A 6,509-nucleotide genomic window follows, 5' to 3' on the forward strand; every position below is an offset into this window, starting at 1 on the left:
TTCTATTAAGTTGTTGAATACACTCTTTATGCAGCTTTTAGTGAAAATATTTTAAAGATATAGTCTTATTGTTTGTATCAATTTACATGGTGCTAGTCGTTTGAGTAAACATTGCCCTCAGTTATGGTATTTGATACAATATAAGCAATCAGTGTAAGCTCTCAGAATGAACGGATAAATCCAGCCATTTTAGCAACAGCAGAAATATTTACGATTAGCTGCCCTAATACACATTTACTTAATCACTCATTCAACAACATATAATTTCCATGTATCATATATAATCAGAAACATATATCTCCATGGCATGCTGTGGAAATACTAAAAGGAGCTAGACATGGTCTTAATCCTTAAGCAGCTGGATCCCTAAGGCTTAGTGAAGAATTTTATCTACATACTTTCATATACACTCTTTATTTACTCTTTTCATTTATGCATTCAGTTAATATATTTAAGCATCCACAAGGTGTTTAGCACTGTTGTAGGAAGTTAATATATAGCAAAGAACAAAACGACAAAGCTCCTTCTCCCATGATGCCCCAATTCACAGTCTGTATTGTACTTCCCTGTTTACTTCTTTTTCTTCCCTGTGTCTTGGGCACATCCACCACCTACCAAAGATTTTTGCACATAGAAACAAATAGTGTAATTAGATGGAAGTAGTATGAGTGCCATACTCTTGCATCCAATCTCATGGCAGATATTGTTAATTAATTATGGCTCTCATTCCCCAAAAGTATGAATGTGATCTTAAAATCCTTTTTATCAGTATTTGTAACAGTCAGGACCAATAAAAGGTAATAAACTCATTAAAGTATTGGTCTATTTTAACCTCTGAGTGGAATGAAGAAGGCAGGGTACAAGTTATAACTCCCACTTCAACAAACAGAAAAAACTGCATACATCCCAAAGTCAAGTTCATAAGACATTGAAGTAGGGAGGATGCAAAGAGGACTAAATGAACTTTCTCCAGAGGTGGAATATTTCTTGTGAAAGATGAGACCAACAGTTTTCTTCATGGCAGCATTTGCCAAATCTGTGCACATAGTAACAATTAAGCTTGACTTAAGCAAAGAACTCCTCTAGGAGAAACAGAAACCCTCAGAGCTTTGGGTGGACACTGGCAGTGGAATCTAAAGGAGCCCCAAACATGAGTGCTAAGGTGGGGCAAAGCAGAGCAGGAACTCCTGTTTCTTGCAATGCTTAAGAGATAAAGTCCCTCTAGGATGGGTCTGCAACTAACACAGGGCATGTCTGTACTTTAGAGGAGGACTAACTTTTTACTTGCGGTGGAATCCAACCCCTATGTGGCTAAATTCCCAGTTGTACTGAGATGATTCGTCCTCAGTCTATCTGCATAAGAGAAAAGGGAAAATCTTGTTTGAGAGGAAAGTAACATCAACCTCTCTCTACGGTTCTAACATGTATAGAAATGAAGCATCTGAATAAACTGGAAAACATAACAAAAGAAAATGAAAAAAAATCAGATGATATAAAGACACTTCCTCTTCTCCCTAGCTATGGCTATCATTGGACTAAACAGATAAAAGCTTTAAAATAACTAAAGAATAAATTTAAACAAAAGACAATAAATGATGAGCAGAATGAAAGAAAAGACAGAATTTTAACATATAATTAGAATCAATATAAAAATCAAATGAAACACTCTAGAACTGAAAAATATAAAATACATGAATTAAAAACTCTAGAATGTGTTTAATAGCTCACTAGACACAGCACAGAAATTATTAGTGAACATAGAGACAGAAAAAATTCAACTTGAAGACAGAAAAGGAATGGAAAGAAAAGAACTAAGTATTAACAAATACAGGGCAAAAATTAATATAGTATATTCTAGACAATAAAGCAAGTGTGAATCTATTTCAAAGGATTAAAATCATACAGAATATGTTGTCCAGCCACAGTGTAATTATACTAGAAATCAAAACAAAAAGGTAATTAGAAAATCACCAAATGTTCGGAAATTGGGAAGCACACTTCTAAATAACCAATGGTTGAAAGATGAAAATATAATAGAAATAAGAAAATATAGTAAAGACAATATAAGTTAAATTAAAATGGACATAAAATGTTTATGCTATTAGCACATACTGTTTAGGCTATCCACTCAAAGTAGTATTAATGTGTAATCAATTAATATGTGCTCCAAACTTTGATTGATTTTACTTAACAACACGGTTTAGAAACACTTGTTAGAAATACAACAATACAAATCAATTTCATTTTTTGTTATAACTCCACTGTTTGACAGAGCCATAAATGGTTGATTAGGTAATTTCCAATTATTTTTTGGGAAAGAGTCCTGCCCTGAGCAATTAAGATGTGTGCTTTCATAGAACATCTATAAGTTCCTAGCAGTAGAATACTTAGAATTTCTGTGTTCTTCTTCACAGTTCTCAGGTATAGAAAATTATGTTTTTCGAAATAACTTTATTGAAGTATAATTTACATAAAATAAAATTCAGCCATTTAAACTGTACAATCTAATGAGTTTGACAGAGATATATCTATAGACATAAGTATTCATACAAGGAGATATCTATGTAGAGATATAGATCTATATCCATGTAACCACTACCACAGTTAAGATGTAGAACATTTGCATCATTGTAAAAACTTCCCTTGTGCCCCTTCCCAGTCAATCACCTCCCTGCATCTCAGCTATCACTGCCCTGCTCTCTTTCACTGTGTATTAGGTATTTCTTTTCTAGACTTTCCTATACATTTAATCACAGAGTAGAAATTCTTCTGTGCCTGAGTTCTTTTGCTTAGCTCATCATACTGTTATTGTATTTATGAACAATTTATTTCTATTGCTGAGTAATATTCTGTTATATGGATATACCATAATTTGCATCTCCATTTACCTGCTGAATTTGTATTGCTTCTGTTTGGAGGCCATTGTGAACAGAGATGCCCAAATCACTGATGTATAAGTCACTGTGTGGACATATTTTAATACTTCTTATGCACAATTGTATAGTAAAACTATTTATCCACTCAACTGTTAATGGATCTATGATTGTTTCTAGTTTGGGGCTACTGCAAGAAAAACTGCTACATACATCCTTGCACAATTTTTTTGATATGGTTTTATTTTTCTTGGTTAAATACTAAGTGAAATTGCTGAGTCATATGGTAAGGATATGTTTTACAACATAACAAACTGTCAAACTGTTTTTGCAAAGTTAAGGTACCATTTTATATCATTGCTGGTGATGTAGGAGAATTCCAGTTGTTCCATATCTATGTCAACACTTAGTGAATCAATCTTTAAGTTTTAGCCATTGTAGTGGACGTGTAGTGATTTTGTTTGTCCCCAGTGTTAAATATCTTACCATGTGTTTATTGGCTATTAGTATATTTTCTTTTATGAAATGTTTATTACAATCTTATGACCAAATTTTAACTAGGTATTTTCTGTTATATTGTTATTTAGTTGTAAGAATTACTCATAAACTCTAGATACAAGTCTTTTGTTAGATATATATACTATATTTTCTCAGTTCATGAGTTGACTTTTCATTTTTTGATGGTGTGTAAGAATAGAGATTTTTAATGTTAATGACATCCTATTTATCAACTTTTTTATGATTCATGCTTTCTGTTTCACATGTAGGGAATCTTTACCTACAAGAAGATCACAAATATCTTCTCCCATGCTTTTTCCCCACAAATTTGTAGTTTGAGCTTTGAGGTCTTACATTTAGATCTACGACTAATTTCAAGTTAATTTTTGTGTATGGTGTGAAGTAAAGGTATCCCAATATCTTGAGGATTTCTGGTGTTCTGCATAGCGCTTACCTCTTCAGAGCCCTTTGCTGCAACCTCAGCCTCCTTCCAAAACTCCTGAACTCTGATATGTGTCTTCTCTACAAGGCAAGGCCATATACTCTACTTGGGACTTTCCTCTACACTGTGGTCTTGCAAGTGTTTTTCTCAATAAAAATACAGGATGACTATACATTTTACGGGGTTTATCTCTTTTTTTCTCAGGGATCACAGTGTTTCTCTGCCTATTTTCCAAAGTCTGAAACTATTATTTCATCTAATTTTGTGCTGTTTTCCATCTCTTTCTCTGTGGAGCAAGGATAATTCCATTCATTATAATCATGTCTATAAATGCAAGTCTATGTGCCCTGCATTTTAATCAATATTACCCTTTCAAAATGTACTCCACAAACAGGCCTATCATGAGCAACAGGCACATTCACTAGCACTGCTTATCATTATTTAAATATTTTCCAGTAAGATAGTATATAGTTTCCTAGGGTTGCCATAACAAATTATCACAAACTGCATGACTTTAAAACAATGAAATGTTATTGTCTCATAGTTTTGGAGATTAGAAGTCCAAAATCAAAATATGAGTTGGGCATGTTCCCTCTAAAACATGCAGGAGAATCCTTTATTGTCTCTTCGTAGCTCTGCTGGTTTGTAGACAAACTTTGACATTCATTGGCTTGTAGCTACATAACTCTAATCACAGCCTTGGTCATCACATAGCATTCTCCTTGTGTTTCTGTGCCTTTATATGGCCCTTTTCTTAGAAGGATACCAGTAATATTGGATTAAGAGACTACTCTATTCCTGTGTGACCTCATATTATCTGATTATATGTCCAACAACTTTATTTCCAAATAAGGTCATATTCTGAGGTACAGGGGTTTAGCACTCCAGTATATCTTTTTTGGAGGCCGACCACAATTCAATTGATTACAGATAGGTAGAAATGACATGGTATTATTCTGATTTATGTTTATTTAAATGTGACTAAGGTAGAATTTATTTTCATGTTTGTTGGTTACTTTTATTTTATTTTCTACTGTCCATTTACGTCCTTTCTTATTTTTCAATTGAGTTGTACATCTTTATACTCTGAAGGAATTCTCCATAAAGTAAGGAATTAAATCTCTTGTACATCATGTATGTTTAGTAATTCTTCAGTTTGTCATTTGTCTTTTGACTTCATATAAATTCAAATAGGTAATTCTGCCTGCTAGATAATCTTAAATTCTACATAATCCAATTTATCTGTTCAGGTTAGTTTTGCCTTATTTGTGTCTAGGTTTTAAGTCTTAATTTCAAAGACTTCTCCTACCCCTGATGTTAAGGTATAACACCCCTTTTTACATTCAAAGTTATAAATAGCCAATTGCCCTGTTACATTTGTTGAATAATACACCTTTCATTTATTTTGAAGAGACTGCCACTTTCTTCTTTGGTCCGTTTTATTTTTATTTCTTTTATTTAGTTTTTTGCAACAGGGTCTCACTGTGCTGCCTAGGCTGGATTCAAAATCCTGGGCACAGGTGTTCCTTCCACCTTCGCCTCCCGAGTAGCTGGGACTACAAGCATGTGCTGCTAAGCCTAAAGTCCATTTTCTGTTTCCTCTGTAGTACTGTTTGTAGTTTTGTCACTTAACATGTGGAAGGACTATATACCCATTAAATTCTTATCTTAAATATTTCAAATAAATTTTATTGTCATTTTATCAAGTCATAAAATATTCTGCTGGCATTTTATTTGATATTTCACTGAATTCAAAGATATAAAAAGAACTGGCACCCTTAAAATAATAACCACCTAGCATACAAATTATGGTCTCCAGATACCACACTTTCTTAATAAAAGAAAGTAGGGTTCCATAGACACACAGTTAATTATAAGTATGAAATAAAACAAACAAACAAAAAACAAATAAGAGGATGTTAGATATCTTTTTACAGCAGGTAGCAAGGCAGTAAGTAAAGTGATTGTGTCAAAAGCATTCATGAGTGAATTTTGAAGAGGCTGCCATCGGCCAAAATTAAAACAATCTAAGTATCAAGAAGGATAATAATTGCAATGGATTGTAACATAAAACACCAAGCAATAACTGTAAAAACAACAAATTAATTGGTCACCATTGGAGAATGATAACAACGATTATTTCCCAACCCCAATGCCTTGGCTTTTCTGTTCTTTATAACATCACTGGAATAGTCTCACTAGCATTCTTATCTAAGTATTTCATTGTTCCCCTGATTGTAAACAAACAAGAAGGGATAAGTGGTATTAGTTACTACACGATGTAGTTGATTTAGATAATGAGATGTGAAACTTTTGAATTAATGAAGTATAGATGAACTTTTTGGACTTTGAGTTCATGCTATAATGGGATGGAACTTTGGCAGATGTTGCATTTTGTATGTGGACAGATGTGAATTTGAGGAGCCACAGAACCATTTTAGTAGGCAGAATAAAAGCTTCCTCAAATTCTTAGAACTTGTGAATTCTAACTGTGTAGTTACCTTACACAGCAAGAGGAACTTTGCAGATATGATAAGTTTACCGGGTTTGAAATGAAGATTACGTTGAATTGTCCAGATAGGTCCAACGTAAACACATGACATCTAAAATTTGAAAGAGCGATGCAAAAAGCTGTCTTCTGGGAAGGATCTGACTCACTGTTGCTGGCTTTGAAGATGGAGAAAGAGGGTCTCTGA

This window comes from Macaca mulatta, chromosome 3 (genome assembly GCF_049350105.2).
Source record: "Macaca mulatta isolate MMU2019108-1 chromosome 3, T2T-MMU8v2.0, whole genome shotgun sequence".
NCBI lineage: Eukaryota > Metazoa > Chordata > Mammalia > Primates > Cercopithecidae > Macaca > Macaca mulatta.